The 23,515-nt window shown below is 34.2% G+C and overlaps 1 protein-coding gene and 1 non-coding gene across 27 annotated transcripts in view; both read left to right on the plus strand.

Moving 5' to 3' along the window:
* The window catches only part of LOC123679986 (voltage-dependent calcium channel type A subunit alpha-1), a 312,605-nt gene that overhangs the window by 138,100 nt on the left and 150,990 nt on the right, over window positions 1-23,515 (plus strand). The window lies entirely within an intron of this gene.
* On the plus strand, window positions 3,798-3,871 carry Trnat-ggu. Its single transcript has one exon. It is a non-coding gene; the product is annotated as a tRNA-Thr (tRNA).

The raw sequence follows: 23,515 nt of genomic DNA on the forward strand, positions 1-23,515 counted from the left end.
CCCCATGTGATTATTTTTTTTTAATGAATGCATAAATCATCATAACAAATGCGTTACATTCAAACCAAGTTTCTCTATTCAACCACGAAGGAGCCTGTACAGGGTGGGCAAATAAGCGAGGTAAGCGGCTATATCTCAGGATCCACTCATCGTAGAGACTTGCGGTAAAAAATTTTACCACTAAAGTAAACAAAAGAAAACACTGGAAATTGTTTTGAAGTTCATACCTCCACCGCTAGGGGGCGTAATAGCTATCGTCGAGTAGAAAAATGCATTTTACTCGAAAAATTTTCATATTAAGTTGGAAAAAAAATATCATCACTGTAAACCTTGGAAAATTCTCTATCTGTTTGAACTGTCACTTCCGATTTTGCGACATCAAATAAGGGTGGGGGAAAGATAGAAATCTGACTGATTGAAATGTCTGTAACTTTAGTTTGGCTCAACATTTTTGAGCAAATTAAATCTTATTTGAGAGACAACATCTTGTTGATTAAGGAAAAAATATACTCATGACGAATTTGATTCAGCTGCTTCCGATAGGTAGCGCTAAGTCAGAAGTTCATTGTTTGGTTCATTTTTCTCTGAAATTTCAAATGTAATGATAGGATTTTTTTAACAGAAACAAAAATTTCATTGAATTTGCATAAAAAAACCTGCAGGTCGCAAAGCGATAATTTCAGGCGTTCTGAAGTTATGGCCGAAAGAAGATATTCTTCAACTGATGCACTGCGAAAAACCAAATTGAGTCTTCAAGTTCTAACAGAAACAGAAATCCCATCAAATTTGTATGAAAAAACCAAAAGGTCGCAAAGCGATAGCTTCAGGGGTTCTCTAGTTATGGACGAAAAAAGATATTCTTCAACTGATGCACTGAAAAACTAAATTGTGTCTTCTTTCGGCCATAACTCCAGAACGCCTGAAGCTATCGCTTTGCGACATTTTGGTTTTTTCATACAAATTTGATGGGATTTCTGCTTCTGTTAGAACTTGAAGACTCAATTTGGTTTGCATCAGTTGAAGAATATCTTCTTTCGGCCATAACTTCAGAACGCCTGAAATTATTGATTTACGACCTTGAGGTTTTTTCATGCAAATTCAATGAAATTTTTGTTTCTGTTAAGAAAATCCTATCATTATATTTGAAATTTCAGAGAAAAATGAACAAAACAATGAACTTCTGACTTAGCGCTCCCTATCGGAAGCAGCTGAATCAAATTCATCATGAGTATATTTTTTCCTTAATCAACAAGATGTTGTCTCTCAAATAAGATTTAATTTGCTCAAAAATGTTGAGCCAAACTTAAGTTACAGACATTTCAATCAGTCAGATTTCTATCTTTCCCCCACCCTTATTTGATGTGGCAAAATCGGAAGTGACAGTTCAAACAGATAGAGAATTTTCCAAGGTTTACAGTGATGATATTTTTTTTCTAACTTAATATGAAAATTTTTCGAGTAAAATGCATTTTTCTACTCGACGATAGCTATTACGCCCCCTAGCGGTGGGGGTATGAACTTCAAAACAATTTCCAGTGTTTTCTTTTGTTTACTTTAGTCGTAAAATTTTTTACCGCAAGTCTTTACGATGAGTGGTTCCTGAGATATAGCCGCTTACCTCGCTTATTTGCCCACCCTGTACATTACGATAGCTTGTAAGCAGCCACCTAAATAAATTATTCATCCTCTTAATGAAATTTCACGGTACACCGAAACCGGAAAATTCAACGCTTAGAGAACGTGTCAAAACGGAAACGTATAAATGTTGCCAACACCTCGGGGTCCTCTGGATTATATTCCATACGTAGAAATGAGATAGCGAGTCGAATGATAAAAGGAATTAGATTCGTAATATGCACAACACTACAAAATGAAAATCTCCAGAAGGCACCGATGCAGCTTGCTCCTCTTACACCCAACAGAGACGTTTATTATGTTATGAATTTTTACAGTCCCTACGAGGCCAGTAAAACATTGAGATACGGAGGGAAATGCGAAGGTATTTCTGGATCGTATCAAAAATTCAATCAGCCTGCAGCGACTTCTGGATGATGATCTTATATTTTGTAATGCGTCGGTTGCACGTGCAGTAGGGATATTGTTTTAATTTTTTGCACAGGTTCTTCGTTCGGATAGGGATTTCGCGATTTAATCTCCACGTTAAATGAAACTACGCTGATCAACAATTGCTAGGGATCACTTATGAACTTCTCTTCATTTGTATTTTTTTCAAGTTATCTCGTGAATATCTGTACATTATATGTTCTCTAAGGAAAAAGTAAGATGTTTTGAGTTGATTATATCAAAGTCTTCCTCACTTCATCGGCTCTTGTTCACGATAATTGAAGAAATGAGAACAATATCAGCTTATCAGTCATGCCGAGAAGACGTTTGGCTCCTGTGCAACTGGACCAAATCATACGGTGGATACAGGAAGGTTTGTCCCAGCGAGAAGTGTCCCAGCGGTTGAATGTTTCGCAAAGTGTCGTGAGTCGGGCTTGGAATAGGTTCATCCAAAACGACTCAGTAGCTTATGTTCATGGGGGAGGTCGGCAGCGTAGTACAACAGCTGCCCAAGATCGTCTTTTGATCCTCAATGCTAGGAGAAATCCCACTTACCCGGCGTCGCGGCTCAATAGATCACTGAGAGTTGCAACAGGAGTTCTAATTTCGAACCAGACTGTAAGACGACGACTACATGTTCGTGGTTTGAGAGCACGTAGGAGGGTACAACATCCCTGTTTGAATAGGGAACACCGGGTTCATCGACGGCAATGGGCTGAGGAGCACCGCAATTGGACACTTGAAGATTGGAGCCGATGTTTATTTACGGATGAGTCAAGATTTCGTTTGGTCAACTCCGATGGATGTATTCTTGCTTGGAGGGAAAGACGTCGAAGGTATGCAGAACAGTTTATGGTACCCACAACAGCTTTTGGCGGAGGTTCTATATGTGTATGGGGAGGCATTTGTTTGAACCAACGCACAGAGTTGGTTGTTCTGCAGAACACCACCATGACCAGCCAGAGATATCACGATATGATTATTGAACCCATAATTGTTCCGTTTGCGGCTGCCGTGGGCGAGAATTTCATTTTAATTGCCATTTAATGCCCGTCCACACCGTAGTCGTCTGGTTAATGAAGCGCTAGGAACTATTGATAGGATGGACTGGCCAGCTCGCTCTCCAGACATGAATTGCATCGAACATGTCTGGTCTGAGATGTCTAGACAATTGTCAAGCTTAGAACAACCGATCAATAACCTGGAGGACCTTTCTAACGCTTTACGGGATATTTGGACGAATTTGCCCCAAAATTTTATAAATCGTTTGATCGAAAGTAGAATGCTTGAGACGAGCTCGTGGGGGACCAACTAGGTACTAGCTCAACCGAAACTTCAGCCTTCTTGTGGTTTCATCATGAAATTTTTATGTTATTCAAACACAGAATTTTGAGTGTTCCTAATAAAGTATTTTTTTCTCTCCAACTTTCCATTTTTTCATTCTTTTCTCAAGTGAACCATATAATCAACTGAAAATACTCTGATATCTGACTAAATTTATAATCTTGGAGCGAATATTTTAGAAATAAATTTAGAACAAGTAAGTGATCCCTATCAATGTATTTGAAGCATGATAATGTGAGTTAGAAAAATTAGTTAATGTCCGGAATTAATTATAATTGCATTTACTTTCCCTAACCCTTGCGAATTACATACAGTTTGTTAGGGATACTACTACTAACATTTGATTCCTGTAGAAGCGGTTCCTCGATATGCGGTTGGAACATTCAACTTCCTTGGTAGCTCAGTTGATGAGAGCACTGGATTGGTGATTCTGAGGTTGCGGGTTCGAGTCCCGCTCGAGGAGGTACTTTTTCCGGAATTAAAAATAATGTCTGTTAGCCATTGGATATTATGCAATGATAATGTTTGTGTTAATGGATATATCTGATTGAAATGAGTACTGTAATGTATGGATAATCAGAAAAGAAAGTTGGCAGGACCCGTTGGTTTATCAAATCATTCGGACTATAGAAATCAAACTCGCTCTGCTCGCCGAAGGGGCTCCGCCCCTTGGACCCCGTCACTATGCCGGTAGATCCTTCCCTGGGTATCCCTCTAGAAAATAAAAGATTTTTTTCGGAAACCTTGTATCGTTAGCTGTTTTCAGACGATTCACTCGGTATACTATGCTGATTCTAGGGTGGAATTCTGTATGATTTTTTTTCCTAGAACATACCGTTTGGCCCTTGTTCACATGAAAATATTTGATGCAAATAACTTTCCATGACGACAAATCAAGGGCGGTCCTAGCCTTAAATTTTGTGGTGGTTCGCCGTTATGGGCTTCGAGTATTTCTATGGGACCAAATCCCAGATTATACCGATATCAAGCCTTACCTCTCAAAAATATTTATATTTAGATATTCATATGAATATTTATATAAGGCGTACAACTTTGCGTCCGCCGTTTTGCAATAGATGGCTGTAACGGTAAGTGGTAGTAGAATAGTTATTTATAATACAAGTGCAGAAGGCATTGATATTCTTCCACGAGTTTTTGAATGAACGAGTGGTAGAATGAGCTTTCTGTACGAGTATTATATATTATTTTCTCTAATTCATTGCATTCTTATTGAAATTAATGAAATATTTCCATAAATATCATTTAGTGATGTTTGGCTTGAAAAATGTTGGTTGGCAGAACTGATTTCTTTAAGGCAAATTTATGAATTGGCGATAAAGCCGTGGCGGAAAGTTCGGAGTACCAACATATAATAATGAAATATAACCATGAAAACTGTGCTTTTCTGATATATTCTCGCACGATTTTGTTCCACAAGATGTGGAAGAATGAACGGAGTAACCACAGAATTAGAGAAATAAATATATCGTAGATGTCATACAATAAGTTTAGGTATTTGTGAACATAACGCCATTGACATGTTAGTCGATTTGTGTCTGCATCATAAAGTTATTCACGACTAACCATGTTAGCTTACGAGCCAAATTCTCGTCATTTGCGGGAGGTTTCAATTTTCTACTAAAACATGAAAAAATCCGCGGCTGAGGTTCATCGAATGCTTTCAAATACCTATAGTGAGAACGATATTGGTGGAAGAACGTACCAACGATATTGTTTATGTCTAGGTTTAGTTATTTTCTGGTACATCTGTAAAATGGCTTGTTCCGTTTGATCAAATAAATAAAGAAATAGATGAGTGGTTTCAACGCTTCAAGAATGGTGATTTTGATGTCGAAGACCAGCATCGCGGTGGAAGAGAGAAGTTTTTTGAAGATGCACAATTGGAGGCAATAATTGATCAAGATTCATGTCAAACGCAACAATAATTGTAGGATCAATAGGAGTGACACTAATAGCCATTTCAAAACGCCTGAAAGTCATAGGAATGACTCAGAAACAAGGAAATTGGGTGCGGTATGAGTTGAAGCCGCGAGGTGTTTGAACGACGTTTATTTACTTGTGAACAGCTGCTTGCAAGACAAAGACGGAAGGGGTTTCTGCATCGGATTGGGACTGGAGGCGAAAAATGGGTTCATTACGATAATCCCAAGCGCATGAAATCATGAGAATATCCTGACAATGCTTCCACATCGACGGCCATACCGAATATTCACGGTTCTAAGGTCATGCTCAGTATTTGGTGGGACCAGCTCGGCGTAGTGTATTATGACTGAAAGAATCACAGGCGATCGTTATCGAACGCAATTAATGCGTTTGTACCGAGCATTGAAAGACAAACCGCCGCAATACAACGAGAGAGAAGATGAATTGATTTTACTGCATGACAATGCTCGACCCCATGTTGCGAAAGTAATCAATATATACTTGGAAACGTTAAAATGGGAATTCCTACCCCACAACCCTACCCGACGTATTCTCCAGACGTTGCTCCCACGGACTATCACTTGTTTCAATCAATAGCACATGGCCTGGCTGAACAACACTTCCGATCTTATGAAGAAGTAAAAACTTGGATCGATTCGTGGATCGCTTCAAAAGATGACCAGTTTTTTCAATTCGTACGCTGTCCGAAAGATGGGAGAAAGTAGTGACCAGCGATGGGCAATACTTTGAATTATAAATGTATAACCAGTTTTTTACAATAGAGCCTCGAATTTCGCAAAAAAAGTTTTACCCTTATGTATTTGTTGTATTATAATACCATTATTTACTTATCAGGGTTTTAACCATTCAGGTAGAAATTTAAAAAAAATTAGATTGTTTAATATGAAAAAAGAAGACAATTGGCAACTACATCACAAAATCTAATTTGGTCTTTAAAACTTTGAACCCTTTGAAAACCTTGTAATCACAGCGTCCTCGTCAACATCAATGTCCCTATGAATGTTCAGGAGGACAAAATACTCCATAAAAATGGAAGCAAACTACTAAATATGTCGTTTTCCACTGAATCTTATTATTATCCTCTATGATAGAAAAACTTTATTCAAATCAACAGAATTTTCTCACACCAAAATATCACAGCGATATATATCGATATTTTACTCTTACATATTTCGATAGTGTCAGAAAATATCGATACAATATATAGATATCGATAGTTTTCTGACCTTTGCCCATCCCTAGTGTGGATTTGCCGAACGCAGTCATAACCATAAACAAAGATTTCTCTATGATCATAATTGTCAGTCAGACTCGTCTAGACGCATGTCTTAAAATTTTGTTCAAATATAAATCGTATATTGTATTCTTTAATAATGAATAAAAAATAACCGATATCAACCAAATTCTCAGATCTCATTTTTCCAGAAATGGCAATTTCTTTCTTTGAAGAATTTGGGAGAAATGAATAATCAAAATGTGAGCGTCAGTCTTTCAAGAAAGTTATTCATGCTTATAGGTTTGTAAAAATTTTTTAGAGAATATTGAATAATAATATAATCCCAACATTAAGATTTTAAATTAGCACATTTCTTCTTTATAGAGACATGTATGATGCATAAGTCCAAATTTAATTGATGATTGGGTGGGAAAAATTGACAAAAAAAGTTTATGTTTGTTAGTTAAGTTGTAATCCTTTTTATGGCCCTTTTTTTTGTTTATTTAATCGTTACAATAGACAATTATTAGCATATTTTTCTCTGAATTTCAACTTTGAAAGAAAATTTGTCATTTTATGTCTTGCCGATGAAAATATTGATATTCTTGTAAGTCAATTCAAAATGAATAATAGATATATTTTAAGGGCTATCATTCCATTGGATATTTACTTGTGAGCCCTGAAATGAAGTTACATTTATTCAATTGACTCATTAATAGAAATACTACCTGAATAAAGAAATTGCATTCAATGTTTATTTTCAGTTTTGACAAATATTGAATTTACATAATCGTCCGATAAGATCTATGAAAAGACCTACAGTGAGATTTTTGTTTTAGGAATATTCAGTATAGCTGTAATAAACAAACTGAAAAGAGGCAGAATGAATAATAGATCTACCTTTCGGATACCCATATCTGAGAAATCAGGTTATAAGAAGTCCCTTATTTCCAAGGTTTATCAATACATTTTTCAGTTGAGCAGCAAATTATTCTTCTATTCCATATTTTGTGAAAAATTACAATATAATTGCAACAATTTGAAGGACCTATTGGAAATTCCTGACGAACTAAGGAGTTTTTTAGTATCTGAAGATTGTATTGATGCTATGTTATAGAACGAGACTTGTGGCTCTGGGTTTTACTCAGAAGTGAATTAAACAGGGCAATTTATGTCCTATATAGTAAATAAAATTTTGATAGATAAAAGTTTCAAAAGATCAACAATTGATCATAGTATTTACATAAATCAAAAAATAACTGGCTTACTATTGTTGCATTGTACATGGATGACTTTTTTGTTTTAACTAATGTTAATTCTGAATGAATTTTCTGATAGAAAATTTTATGATAAAGAAATTAAGGGAAGCTAAAAAATGATTAGGGATGAATATTACTAGAAATTATGGAAAAGGTAGTAAAGCTATCGATTATATTCTTCAAATATGTATTGCAATAATTCAACATGTCTGATTGTGAACATGTGAAAACTAAATTGAATTTTGATTCAACAAAAGAGTTTTAATGATGAACCATATAAGAAATTAATAGGTTTATTAATATCTTCAGCAGTATTAACTAGTCCTGATATAGCATACTCTGTTAATTTCTTGAGTCAATTTAATAATTATCTCATTGTTGAACACTGGAAAAGTGCAAAACTCATTTCAAGATACAAAGATTATTGTTCAATTTTTACTTCAGTCAAAAGGAACTGAGTATTTGAAATCGGTACTAAAATTGTATCGGCCAATACTATTGACCCATATTAGTGGGTTCGAATAACTACATTGACTTGATTTTTCAAATGTTAACTTTGGATCTGAATCAATGAATAATTTAATTCTTACCAAAATGAAAAGCAATGAATAAATCAGTAGGATAGCATTTTTGTAATGGCCATATAGCACCTATTCCTATAACGATTAAAAAATTGGAAACTTTAGTGAACAAATAGGTAGGTATCTACATTTTTATACAAATTTGATCATTCATTCATGACATGGAAATTTTCAATAAATAGTTGCTTTTTAAAGTATTTTATACCTTCATTGAATTGCTGGAAAATTGATACCAATTTCGAAAGTGACTGCCATGTTAAAATTCTTCATATACTGAATGATCCTTCAGAATTTATTTCTGTCGTAACATTTTGACTAGTATTTCAACTGATATATTCCATACGTCATTGAAATCAATATCTTCAAAGTACTATTCGAAAGACTTATAATGGAATTTAGAAGAATATGTCTTTCTCAATTTCATAGTCATATATGATATGATGCATAAGTCCAAATTTAATTAATTCACATCTGAAGTGAATGTTATTTTTAGAAATATTCAGTATAGCTATAATAAACCAACTAAAAAGAGACATAATGAATAGACTTGCCTTTCAAATACCCATGGCCTATGTTACCTCATAAGCAATTACCTACAATATCTTATCTTGGTGAAACCTTTTTGAGAAATCAGGTTATAAGTTTGAGAGTCTCTAATTTCCAAGGCTTATTAATACACGTTTCAGTTGAGTGGAAAATAATATAACAGGGTATATATAGTTGAAATATTAGTATGAAAGATTTGACTTATTCATTATAAATTCAACAGCACTGCACTCAAATTCTTCAAAAACGGAGTGGTCACTTATATTTTTGCACTCCTCTGTCGTAAAAGTGTATATTTTAGATATTCAAAAAACTCATGGAAACTTTTGACTGTTATCTGACTAACTTGGCTCTTTTTTTCCAGTAATAAAGCCAATTGTGAATTATCTATAAGGAGTCTTTCTATCTGTTTAATACTGTTTCATAGTAGCATAACTTTTACTCCAATCCAAGACTGAATTGATGAATGAAGCTTCTATTCTCTTGGGTAGTTCCATCTTCTGTCGCAATAAATTCAAATTCTCACGAAAGGGAATGTAGTTTTATAGATTGTGGAAAATAAACGAAAAATTCCTGAAATAAAGTAACATTCATCCAATTAATTCCAAATAATACAAACCCTTCAAACAAACCTGAATTGAGGAAAATGCATTCGATGTTATAAATGTTCATTTCCAAATTTTGACAAATATCTATCGAATTTTTGATTCGCCGAAGACTTTGCATTTTATCTGTCGGCATTTATTTAAATATTGAATAACAATTTTGGAAACTGCAAACTTTTTCAAGAACTTTCATATATCGAAATGGAATATTTATTATTAACATGACACTGACAGTCAAATTGTCCACAGATACCACAGAAATATGGGACTTGAAATGTCAAAATGATCCGAAACACCCCGTATACTCGAAAACCGCGGGGAGAATCGAAGGTTTGGGATTTTTCCCGGGATCTCCAGACGATTTTGAGGGGGGTCTTATTCTTGTCATTTTTGCTCTAGATGGTCCCGTTTGGGCTGTGATTTTACGTTTAAAGTTTGACGTATATGTGCAAGCGGTTTTATATATACTTAGATTGTTTGTTATTTTATCATTCATGCATGCTCATATCGATAGCCTCTTGTCGAATTCTTCTTACAAAAATCACTTCATGCAGTGGCAATTGATTTTTTCTACAAGCGTGCGCTTTCAACTTTTTTGCCACATGCATTTTAAGTCAAAAAGAGTTACTTTTCCACACCGTGCTGGAAAAACCCCTGCTATTTTTTCCGCACGGTTATGCGTGCTGGGAAGAAATAGCAGGAAATTTTCCTGCACGCAAGTAATAAAGAATAAACTAAATTCTGTCATGTCTCTATGCACCGAACGCCCAAATAACGTCAAGGATTACATAAATATGGTATCGACATGCAAAATAACATTTGTCATTCATATGTATAAAAATAATTAATCAAATCTCTTGAGTTTCAATTTATTTCAAGCGCTTGTAGAAAAACTATTGTACCAAACTTTTGCGGAAAGTGTCTTTCTCGCACTCAACGGCAGTTTCGTGCGGGAAAGTACCACTTTCCGCACTTGCTGAGCAAAAAGATATTATTCTGCTCATCAAAGACATGAAATGATTGATTTGATTGCCTCTTTAGTGGACATTTGATGATAAATGATTAAATACAAGGTTTCTAAGAAAAAAAGTTTATAATTGTTCAGCTGACTGCGTGAACTCTATGATTCTGCGAGGAGGATATGACGATCATTGGAATGGTTTTTTGGAATATGGAGAGTTTCTCGGAGGCGGATTGCACGTTGTCCGTACGCGAATGAAACAAAAATGGTAATTCTGCGACTATAGCGCGAAGAAATGTCTCCAATATTCGAAGCTTCAGTCGCTTCAATATTTCGCCAAGCATTTCTCTCATTTGAAAATGTATAACAATTTTTGAGAAGATCGGTTCAACACTAGATAAACCAAAACCCCGGCGTCCAGGATTATTGAAAACGTAAGATAACAGAAATCGGTTAATGTTCGTGAAGATCCCGACCTTATTATTCGGAAATATCATTCGCCTAACTTAAGACGGACTAAAACGCGAGGAATTATCGGTTATCACTTTGATGAAAGAGGGCGTGGACTTACTGTATATTTAGAGTGTTAAGTTATGATGTTAGATGAGTTTTTGTTTTGTTTTTGTCTGAACTGCTTATAACCAAAACACTTCGTACCAGCAGGATGGAACAGTTCGTGATTTTTTTGCAGGTGACATTCATTGGCCCCCGCAGTCCTGAGTTGACTCATATGGACATTTATCTGTGGAGTTTCCTTGAGTCTTAAGTTTACATTAATAATTAAACTTCCTTGTCTCAGTCAAAATAGAATCAATAAATGAAATGGGAGCTATCGCGGAGGACACTTGCTAAATCATTATCAGGAATTTTAGGGTTATACTGAATGAGTGTCGTGATCGCGAAATAAGCTTTTGGACGACATTATCCTCAAGAAATATCTAACCCAATAGTGTATTTTCATAATTAATAAACATTTTTCTGACGAAACCCGTTTTTCAATCGCTTTTCACATATAAACATTCGTTTAAGAAACCAACCTTGTGCATTTTAAAAAAAGATACCGCGGTTCCAAATATTAGAAGATTATGAGCAATGTATATATCATATGAACCATAGAACTCCTCGAATAAATAAGTTCCTATTCTGTCCTAGTTCCCAGTGACTTTTCTCCAAATGCAACATGTTTCTACGAAACCGATGAACCGTAGGATCCTCAACGGAATAAAACAGCTGTTGTAAATGTAGCTACATCCCCTTCCCGCAGAGGAAGGAAGACCTCGCAGTCTTCCGTTTCCACCGTGAAATCCATGCAGGCGGTGTCGTTTGAAATGGGCATAATGCGAATTCGAAATATCCTCTTGGGGACTCGGTGGATTATTCAGGATGTGGGAGCCTCGAGGCTCTTCTGCCCTTGCCAGGCCAAACTGATTTGTTCCAGTGATATTCCTTTTCTGTTGCCCACATCGATGTGAGACTGAATTATTTAGTTTAAGGGCCAATCAGAGATTCTGAGAACACATAGTGCATTCTGCATGTTTATCAGAACTCATTGATTTTTTATTAGATTTTGTGAATGCTTTCTTTTTGATCCGACTTTTCACATACGAACATTGTTCTGTGGTCTACGAGGGCATGAATGAACGAGCTCCCGACTTCATATCAGTGCGTTCTCCATTTTTGAATCCATTCAATTTGAAAAATATATAGAGTTTTGAGCGAACCAAAGGAATGTTTGTTGAGGTTATGCCAAATAATTGTGATTGAAAATGAATAGAAATAGTTATGTTTCATTATTATGCCACATCCATTAATTTTTTTTATGGATCTCTTTCTTAGATCTTCGGAGCCCGAAATCCTATTCACAATATCAAATTCTTTGTTTGTCCATTGCTAAAATTGCATTACAAAGAGTATGACACCATAATGCTTTATAAACTAACTAAATTAGACATAACGCTCAAATATCGCATGAGGGGAGACGAAAGTACTAACTCAACAACAAAAATTAATATCTTTAAGTCGACCTTTTGAACGATGAATTCTTGTTACTTTATTGTCATAGAACTTAGTTTTCCAAATTCACTCAATAGTTGCTTCATGGAAAGTAACAATGTTTCGATCTTAGAAGGAATCATTCCTTGGTTTGGAACAATTCACAAAACTGAGGACCAACATCCTTTTGCATACTTTTTCTAGGAAACCGAGATATTTTAACCAAATATTCGTTATTTGCAATGCCAGAAATGCTTCTCAATAATTCAGATTCACTGATGTTAATTTTTTCAGATCGATTTAATATACAGGCTGTAACATGACTGGCCATACCCAAGTATGGTGAATGCAGGTCATTCATGCCTTTCAGAAAAGTAACTTGTTTTGAATCCTACGACTGTTAGTTTTGGAGATACAGGGTGAATTTTTACTTTGAATGACACACTTTTTTCAAAAGAATAGCAAACGAAAGAATTCATGTTTTATGTAAATTTTTCGAAATACGCTCCTGTTTTTATTCTTTTTGTGATAATATTTGATGTAATTTCATAATTTTTCGAATTTTTCAGCTTTGTGTTCAACTCTCTTTCATTGTACACCCTCAGCACTTATTGAGTGTTGTAACAGGGTGCTTAAAATATCAACTAGGAGTATGTTTGATGAAACTGTGTAAATTTGAAAATTACGAAACCCAATGAACAAAATCGGACTGCTGTTCCCAAGTTATGGAGATCAGAAATTTAGGCAAATTTGCACTAATCACCCTGTATCTCCGAAACTAACAGTCTTAGAATACAGAACAAGTTACTTTTCTGAAAGACCTGGATGACCTGCATTCATCTTACGCCCTCTATATCGATAAACTATTTGTATATCACAAGAAGGAAGAAGAAAATACATGCAGGCTGAACATTTCGGATTGATATTGAGGTTTGAATGAATTGATTTGTTGCTTGGCCAATTTCGTCCGAGTATTATTGAATATGGCGTAAAATCACACAATTTTGTAGTGATATTTTTTGTTCTTAATTTTCGATAATGAATAGGTAGAAGGCGAAGGTCCTGAGAAATAGAATATCTTCAACCTTTCCTGAATTGTTCGCAGTTAATGTTCTGAAATACGTAGAAACTGAAAATATAGTTTTTCTCCGGACTATTTAAATGAAATTTCGAAAAAAAAATGAGTGGCTATATCGCACTAATTTTTCTAGCTCGAGAACAAGGTCCACGAATCAGGAGGAAAAAAGATCTAGAAATAAGATTTTGATTTGGAACGTGTGATGCGTCAATTGTACTTATATTCTAGCTCCAATAGTTTTCGAATTATTCATTCTAAAATATAATTATTTCCGAATAATCACTGATTTCAATTTGGAGTAAGGGCCGTTACTTTTTATAATTTTCAATATTCTATGAAATTATATATGAAGGAGATGATGAATAACTGTATGAAGATTGCTGTGGTTTCAAGTTTCAGGTTTACAGAAGTATGAAAATCTAGGACGATAAGTTTTTATGGATAACATAAAATTAGAAGGAAATAATTATCTAATTAGGAATGCGTGATTTTTCTTCTGAATGAGGTGGAAAGGAAATGAAAGTAAACATCGAATTGTTGAGATATAATCGAAATAGTATTGAAATGTACTTGCTGTTACACTTGAAAATCATCAGATTCGACTTCTATATTTCAAGAGATATTCTCAAATATATTTTATAACTTTATTCATATAATGTGGTATTTACAATGATATATACTACGAGAATTCAGTTTGTGATTATCGGACCTGGAAAAAATGTGTAGCTATCTCAAAGAATAACTTCAACACTGAATGAATTTCAAAAGTAAATAGACAAATGAACATGTTCTCCAAAATTCTTAATTCTGCGTCAATACTCCTAGAATAATCCTTGCCAAAGATATTTTGAAGCCTAATCAACATTTCCATCAAGGATATACAGCTCAATGATGGAAAACCGATTTAATTATCACTTTTCCCCAATCCCTCTTCATTAACATTGCCTGACTTCAAGCAATACACAATGTATCATTCTCAAGCCGCTGATTTTAATCGTTATATACGACTCGGTTTGATGCAATCGTCCTTCGATAAGATGAGAGTACGGGTATAAAACTTCGTCTGGAGTAGAGCCGTGGTCATGCAAGGACAAAATGAACGCTGTAAGAAAATGGTCTAGATTTAAGCACAAGTGTATTTACGAAGACGTCAGTTCCTTCGAGCACGAAGTGAATTACACTGAAGGACTTCAATAACTTCAGACGTTTTCACGTTTTTCGACAAGTGCATTCCATTTTTTTTTCTTGATTCATACTCGATAATTTCATTGTGCCTGTTGAATAATCTAACGTATATCATTCAACAATTGTGCTTGTCCCAAATCACAACCTTTTTAAATGTTTCGGAAACGATGATCACCATTCGAGGAAGACTACGATACAAAAAAAAAATTACCTACATAGTTCGATATTTTAGTGATCTTTATACAATTCTTTTGTGATGATTGAATCGTCAATTTTGATGGAAATATATCATATTTGTAGAATATATTGAAGCACTTTCAAAAAATCAGAAGATATTCAATATGAAATATATATATGTTCGCTATTTTACGTTTTTTCGTTTCGATATCATTTATACATATTTTGACATATAATTAACATCTAGTTACCAATTTTGTATAGGATCTAGATATAATGAATAGGTATCAAAAATAAATAATCCTTCGCTGATATATGTTGAATATTGAAATGTCTAATATTCCACCTTGTTGATAGTTTAAAAGGTATCAATTACTTCTAACCCTCTAATTAATAGGTACTTTGATATTTCAACTTTTGATTGATAGTGCTGACGAGTCCTGTATTACTTCTTTCATTATAAATAATATTTATGTACTTGACAGTTCTGAAGAGTCTCTTATGGTACTACTTTTTTGTGAGTCATGAATAAGTTCTGCAATAGGAAAACACTTGATGACCTGGAAATGACATGATTGTCTACTGAACTGCATGATGCAAGGTAGCTTGCATCATGCAGTTCAGTAGACAATTTATTATTTTTATTATTATTTTTATTTATTTAATTATTTTTTTGTATTGAGTGTAGACTCAATACAAAAAAATATATATATAGCGTGGACATGGCAGATGAAATATTCGGACAGTATGAATTGTCAAAGAGAATGATCTTAGCAACATTATAACTGAAGAAGAATGTCTATGACTTTTCGGGTAATTGAATGAATAACTTCAAAATACCTAACAAATAAGATAATGACGTTTCGAGAAGAGTACAATTTAATATCCAATAAAAGAGTACAATAAGCGTTTCATAATATATCTTATGGTATCCGAAAACATGAATTTACTAACTATTCAAAATATACCAATATAAAAACTAATAGGTAGAAATTTTTATGGTCTACGTCAAAAGAGTGATTTTATTGGACTGAAATGATTCCTGGAAATTCTTTATCACAGCGAATGATCAGAATAATGGATGAGCGTATTTTGTGGTCCAAATTTGCTCCGACAATGTAGATATTCTTGAACGATTACAGAGAAACTGATATGTTTGTGAACAATCGACACTATGACTATACAAGTTATCTTTTTTATCATGAAAATCGTTTTTGGGGAGGCAGTGTTCATTGATGTAGAAAAAAACATTGTTTGACAATGGTCCCCAATACAACAAAAGTTAATTCACAAACACGAAACCATCAGTCTCTTTTGGAAAGAAGCGAATTCACACGAAGGTCGTAAATAACAGACTTTTCGACTGTTTGATATTTACATTGAATTCAATTTCCCGATCCTTCACTTCTTTTACCTTCTATTGACATTGCTATATAGGACAGTGCGATGATAGACATTTCATTCTCACAAGTGCCTACTGCACCATTTATCGAATTTCCTTCAAAAGTTGAACATTTCCGGCATTCAACCTCAGCAAAATAATTCCGAGTATCGACCTTACATTGTGAAATACTTCTTTCTCTCGACCAATAAAATATAATTTCCTTTGAGGGAGAGGTCAGAATTGTAAATAGCTCGATGAACTCAATATTCTTTTCTGACACATCTTTCAATATACCTACAAATATATTGAGATGATTTTTTTTGCATTTCACATATGTGGAATTGTCTATATTTAACTATTTAATGTCTGGATAGTATGTGCGATGAAATTCTGATTTGAAAGAAGTCGTGTCATCGCCTAAGTGCAATTTTAACTTTGATTTCAGATACGAAAAGTATGATGTTAGTCGCAGATAGCATCATTTTAACGAAGGAACGTTGTGTAAACAGCTAGAGCTTGTGTACACATGCTCATTATAGTACTACATCATTGAATAAATCCCGGGACTGGACTACAGATGGCTTCGTCAGTGCCATAACAAATTTTTTTCTCGTTTGTTTCAAGCTTCAAAGATGCATGTCAAAATTTAGGAACACAGACCTAATTCTAGATCTAGATATAGAAGGGTTAATGGCCAGTTACACCATTTGCCTAAACATTGATTAAAAATTCAAACAGTAATAACTTTCTGATTTCCCGAGAGAAATCAGAAAGAAAATGACACATCAACTATAAAATCACTGAAAAAAAGTTTCGGTTTTTTTGAATATCTCGAACAGAAACCAAGACATAGCAAATATTATTAATATTTGAAAAAATTATTTTTCAGAAACGCCCAGTAACTCGAGAATGAATCACAATATCTAAGATCTGCTTTTTGCTATCTAATTATTTCGAAAAAAAAAGATCGGGAGTCCTTGAAGATTTCATTTCTGAAGTAAATTTTATGCTCTTTTTCTACTTCTTTTCATTTGTTTTAGCCAAAGTTATGCGTTTTAACAGACTTGAGAGAACCTTTGTTCTCATTATCATCTCAAGTTTATATTCACACTTAGCTTTAGCCCTAACATGAGCATTACGAAGTGACAATAATGAAGTCGTTTTTGAAGTTGAAAGAGGTAAAAATCACCTCAGTGTTTCGTTTATCATAATTATGGAGAATGCAAAAACCCTACCTAAGTTTGTTCATATTTCGAGGATATTGCATTGTGTAAAGTTCCGAAGTCAGTGATCAATACCAAGGAACCCATCAGATATGCTATAATATAACCTCCATCTTCAAAGAACGGAAATAAGATGCGTGAAATTCCGATTCTGTTTCTTACAGACGAGTGCGTTTCCTGTATCAGACTTTATTTAGTTAGTTAGTTTACATTAAAGACCATGCTGTTGTCCTAGTAACCGGTTCCACTCGTGTCAATATTGACTCCGCAAGTCCTCGTTCTAGAAGCGTATTTCAAACTGGTGCATTCGACATAATTAGTGATCTAGTGGTTTGAATTCAAAGGGGATCCATTAGGTTATCGAGTATGCCCTGATAGCTGAAGTGTGGTAAGATAATTAGGAAGATCAAAAAGAAGAAACAGAAGAGCACTTTCGACATATCCAACTGTGGAGAGCTTCGAACTGTTTGATTGAACCTATCGGTTTTGTAGATACTTCCTCTAATAGGAAGTCTTTGAAATTTGCGAGGTATTGGGTACTTGTTATTGTGATAATTCTAGAGTGAGTCATTCACGAATCCATAATGGGATGCTAAAAAGCCAATTAGCATACTATAATGAGCCTTTATACTCAAGATATGGATGTCAATGTATACATTCAGTAGTGTTTGAATGGCTTTTCAGAACTGCTGATATAATCAGTAAATAACATTTCACTGAATGAGTCTAAACAGTCTAACCAGTGAAAATACATTTTTCTTTGAAAATTCGACTTTATTCGTCAACAGCAATACAAGTACTCCAAAGATTCTATAACTTTTCAATACCTCTTCTGTAGAGAGATTCGTCTTTTCTTTCGAAATAAGCTTGAACTTCGGAAATTACTTCTTCATTAGAACCAAAGAAACAGGCAGGAGCCTGATGGAAAAATGTTTCCGGTTGATTTTTTTGAATTTGACCTTCTGAACAAGAAAGCCTATTGGTCCAACTCAATCCTGTGACTAGTTTCCAAGGTACAGGGTATAGAAGTTGGAAATTATAATTTCTTTGAATTAACATTTCTTTTAGGAAAACATCTCAAATGGAGCAAACATTTCTTTTAGGAAAACATCTTAAATGGAGCACTTTATTTATATAAACAGGTGATGACCACCCAACACAGTATCCAATCTTTGGAAACTTAAAGTGTGTACAAAAATGAACAATCAAATGTTGAAAAATTAACTTAATTGCAAAAACAAAACAAAAATATAAAGTGAAACAATATGAAAAAAAAGGAAAACAAAAATATAGTGGACAAATATTGCATACCTATATGGTAATAATTTCAGACTGGTCCAATAATAATTATTGTTAGATACGGGGTGAGTTAAACATTATTCAAAATGGAATACGTTTATTTCATAATTCACCCTATAATTTAAGGAGTCATCCGTGGAATTTTTCAATTTTTTTATCATTACTCTAAGCTCTAGTACACTATTATAAGAATAGTATTGGGATTGCTATGACCAGTTTTTGAGATACACAGGGTAATATATCAAGAGAGGCGACCGTGATTACTGAAGTTCTCAAAAAGCTTCGGACAAACAGTTAAATTTGGTTAGAGATATTTAAGGCTAAGTGACTTTACATGCACAAAATCTGGACTAAGATGAAATGACATGACGCAAATCAATATTACATTTTGATGTAATATTGATTGAAATTTGTTTCAGCTGACTATCTCGAAGATAAACATAAGTTCAGTCCGCAAATCCTTTTTTGAATTTGACACCTATCTTCGTTCGTTATATTCATAAACCTTTATTTTTATATGATTAAATTTTATTTTTCATACCATTAATTACTATCGATGGTAAAATTTCAATTAATTCAGGAATTTGTGCATGTAGTTTGCCAACAAAATTTCACTTGATTTATTTCTTCTTTATCAGTGTTATATCTATGTCTACATAATTCGGATTTTTAAGTTCGATGACGAAGAAAATCACCATAAGATTTTTTTGGTTTTTTCACTCCGAGGTAGCTCCAGATAATTCATTTTAAGGCAGCAACTGCCTCTTCTGGTGTTGAAAAACGCTGATTTATTGTTAATACGAGGAAACAGCAAGAGGTCATTGGGTGCTGAATTAAGATTATAGGGTGAAAGCTCGCGTTTTCGAGATGTTTTAGTTATATCATACTGAAAATAATTTGTTGCTTTTCAACTCTGATGATGGTATTTCTTCCCTTGGTTCAATTGTAACTCAAATTTTTGCTATTCCGATTTTCGTTGAATACAAATAATTCGTTTTTGAATGAATATTCTCCTAGATACGGTTCTGTTGTCACATGGATGTCGGTATTCCATACAATTGATACTGACAAATCCCCAGTAACAATAATGTGATTATTTGTCAAGGGATTAATTAAATTCCAATCAATTAGCGTAAATCTACATTGTTCTCTTTTCTGTAGTCAGCTGATGTAAATTCAGATCTCCAATTAGACATGAAACGTAATCTGGATAGCAACGAAAACAGCAACTGCTGACTTGTTTATTTGTGTGGGAGTGACTGATTGAATTTAATAACCACGGAAAGAGCATAACGTGGGACTAACTAATGAGGAAAACCCAAGAAATCCCCGAATTTCCTTCACACCTGGAAATATTTGGGAACACCTGTTGTGTCAAGGACGGTGGAAGGTTTGTTACCTTTGATTAAAAATCCTCAAAGTACGCCAGAGCTTGCTAATAATCTTGGAAACCGAAGTAGGCTCAAATATAATTGGTGGTCGAGGTTGTTTCGTATGTATTGATTATACATGGTGTTTCAGATCAATGAATACTTCTCAAAACATAATTACGATAAGATTCGAGACCACCACTCTCATTTGGAGCTTTTGAGCGAATTTATGTTTCGTTGAATTCATAGAACTGTATGTAGGTAGAAATGAGATGTCATTTATCATGATGTCGACATATTTCTGGTTTCCAAGATAACTTATAATACTTAATAATATTTACAATCTTTCAAATAAAGAGATATTTTAAGGAAAACTAGGGGATTTCTATAATGTTATAATTGAAACTTAAAAATTTTTTAGAGTCTTCGGCAGCCAATCTTATGAATCGATAATTGAATTCAATTGAGAAAAATTCTGTACATTCGAATTCACAAAGTTTGACAAGGTGTCTTCCATACCCTGTATATCACTGAACCATTTTAGATATGTAATTGGAGAGTAATTTATGTTAAGGGTTTTCCATTAGGAATGATACATTTCAAAATGGTTGTAATAGTAACATAATGTATTATTTGTTGAGACATTTCTTATGAAATTTATGTTCAATAGGTTATGAAAATTAATAAGGGAAAGATTCTTGCTTTGAGAACATTTAGATAAAAAATAATTATTGTTTTATCAGTGCTCATTTGTGATAAATTTAATAAGAATTTAAGGACGATATTATTCAGTAAATTGACCCACTATTCCTGGTATCATGAAGGATAAGATAAAATCCAAATTTCTCGCTTCCACTTCGTTCTCAACCATTAAATCCTCCTAAAACAACAACAAGGAGAATTTCAACAAAAATTTCTGTTAACATCCTTACAAAATCCATTTTTTCAAGAAATGGTGCCCTAAGGCTATCGTTCATTCTCGGATTTTGCTCTCGAATACTTTGAAAATTGTACAGTTTTATTATCTTCGACAATTGCTTATTCAGCATTAATTGCGATGATCGATGTGAAAAAACTATTATTACTTCTTCTACTATTCGAAAATCTAATTTAGTGGTGAAGCTCATTTTCCGTCGAAGGGTTATTTGAATAAAAAGAATTGCAGAATTTGGAGTGGGACACCATTACATCCAGATAAAGTTACTGTATGGATTGTATAATATTCTGGCGAAGTGATTAAAAGTCAATTGAGAACGATACAAAAAATTTAAACCCAATTTTTTCTTTATATAGTTTTTATCTGTAGTCGTATCTGGAAGATATGTGGTTTCAATAAGATATAATGCCACCTGCCGCATCTCCACCTTAACAATTATTTCAATGAAAAGAAAATTTGACAATGCAATCAACTCCAGAAATAGTTCCTTCACTTATCCTTCTAGGTTGTATAATTCAACACCTTGTGTGTTATTTTCCATTCATAAAAGCAAACTGTAACTATTCAAATGAAAAAAATGCGGTCAATTTCTTTTTCAATTTAAATCAGTTTTGAAAAATCTATGATATTATAATATTCGATCAAAAATAAATAAAATAAATTTCTCATCATAACTTTGTAATATCCTTAGTGACTGATATCGACAAAAATGCTGAATATCTCAAAACTCATCAATATTTCCTAAGTTAGGGTTGCCTTGAGGTATCCTTTATATTTCATGTAGAACACGTGCAAAGCTTTTATATCGAAAAAAAGCGAATTCGGGACCCAAAAAGAACAAGGGAAATGCCCTGTGAGACCGAAAAATCTTTATGCTGAAGCAATAAGGTAACTATAAAAAGTTAGAGAAAACTAGAGATATGGAGAACCGTCACTGTTTCAGCATCCTGTTAATTTATTTAGCTGTACAGTTCTTTGTTCTTCAAAGGAGCAGTTGGCACATGAATTAACGATCGCTCGAAAGCTCTTTCCTTCACGACAATGCTTTTTTCATTTGTTTTATATCTCATTAGCTGAAATCCATTCCTCATCGCGATACAATTGTCTCCTTACCTAATTAGGCCCATCAAACGCCCCTTCTCTTCAAGAACTTCAACAAAAACATTCGCAAAGGCCTAAAACCTTCAAAAAAACTTTTTTCTAATTCTTCGTTTTCTTTCGCTTCCACTCGCTAATATAATTAATCATTTGAGAGCCTCAGGTCAGTAAGGGGAAGCAACAGGCTACATATTCCTTGATTGCTTTTTAACCGACCACTGTTACAGGTGTACTGTTCCAATGGAGGGATTATACTATCGTTGAGATGGAGATTTTGGGGATTTTGTGGCCGCTATGTCAAGAGAGGGATGAGACGTTAATGAGTATGAGACGAGCAAAGTGAAGGAAAGTAAACACTCGACGAAGCATTCAAAATTAACGCTTTGATGAATATGGAATCGAAATTGATTTTGTGGTGGTTATGAGGTAGTGCATGATGAACGAGCGAATGGGGAAAACTGTATGAAACCACAGGAGTCTTGTTCATCCAGATACCACGCACAAATACAGAAACGTTCGATAGATCAAACATTGTTTTTGGCCAATTTTCTGATTATCCGTTGAACCATAAGATCTCTCGCATTACTGTCAGCTTTAGTACAAAACATAAAATACGAAGTATTTTCAAAACTATTTATTTCAGGCACAACATGTCTTGACAAAAAATGAATGCTTTCCACCAGAAAAAAAATCAAGGCATGCCATTTCAAAAATAGACACATTGACATTTTTTAAAGATCATTTTGAAAAATTGGAGTGTCTTTCAGACCACCAGTGGTGTAAAGTTGCAGAAGACTTGAAAACTTTTTGAGATTTCAATCAGAAAAATATATCATCTTCAGTTTAAACCATTATAACCATGATGTTTTTCGAAAATAATGAACCACGTCTGAAAGTACCACAGATGAATGACTTGAGGGGTATTTTGATATCAGAATTTCATGGAGATTATGAGAATGCAAAGAAAATTGGGCATTCTCATTTGAAACAACAGGGAGGTATCGTATTTTACCAGTTTCGGACCAGCCTGTAGAGTGAATAATCATTTAAGCTTATGCGCTGTCGATTTCGTCAAAACTTGAATCCTTTTCCTAGCCTAAAATTCACTGGAGTTGTCCACCCATTGAACACTACGGAGTCGCCCTATATACACTCAATTGTGACAAAAATATTGACTAATCCTTTTCCAATATTCTTCTTGAATCTTGTATATAGTATTCTGACGATGTGC

Source organism: Harmonia axyridis, chromosome 1, assembly GCF_914767665.1.
Source record: "Harmonia axyridis chromosome 1, icHarAxyr1.1, whole genome shotgun sequence".
Lineage (NCBI taxonomy): Eukaryota > Metazoa > Arthropoda > Insecta > Coleoptera > Coccinellidae > Harmonia > Harmonia axyridis.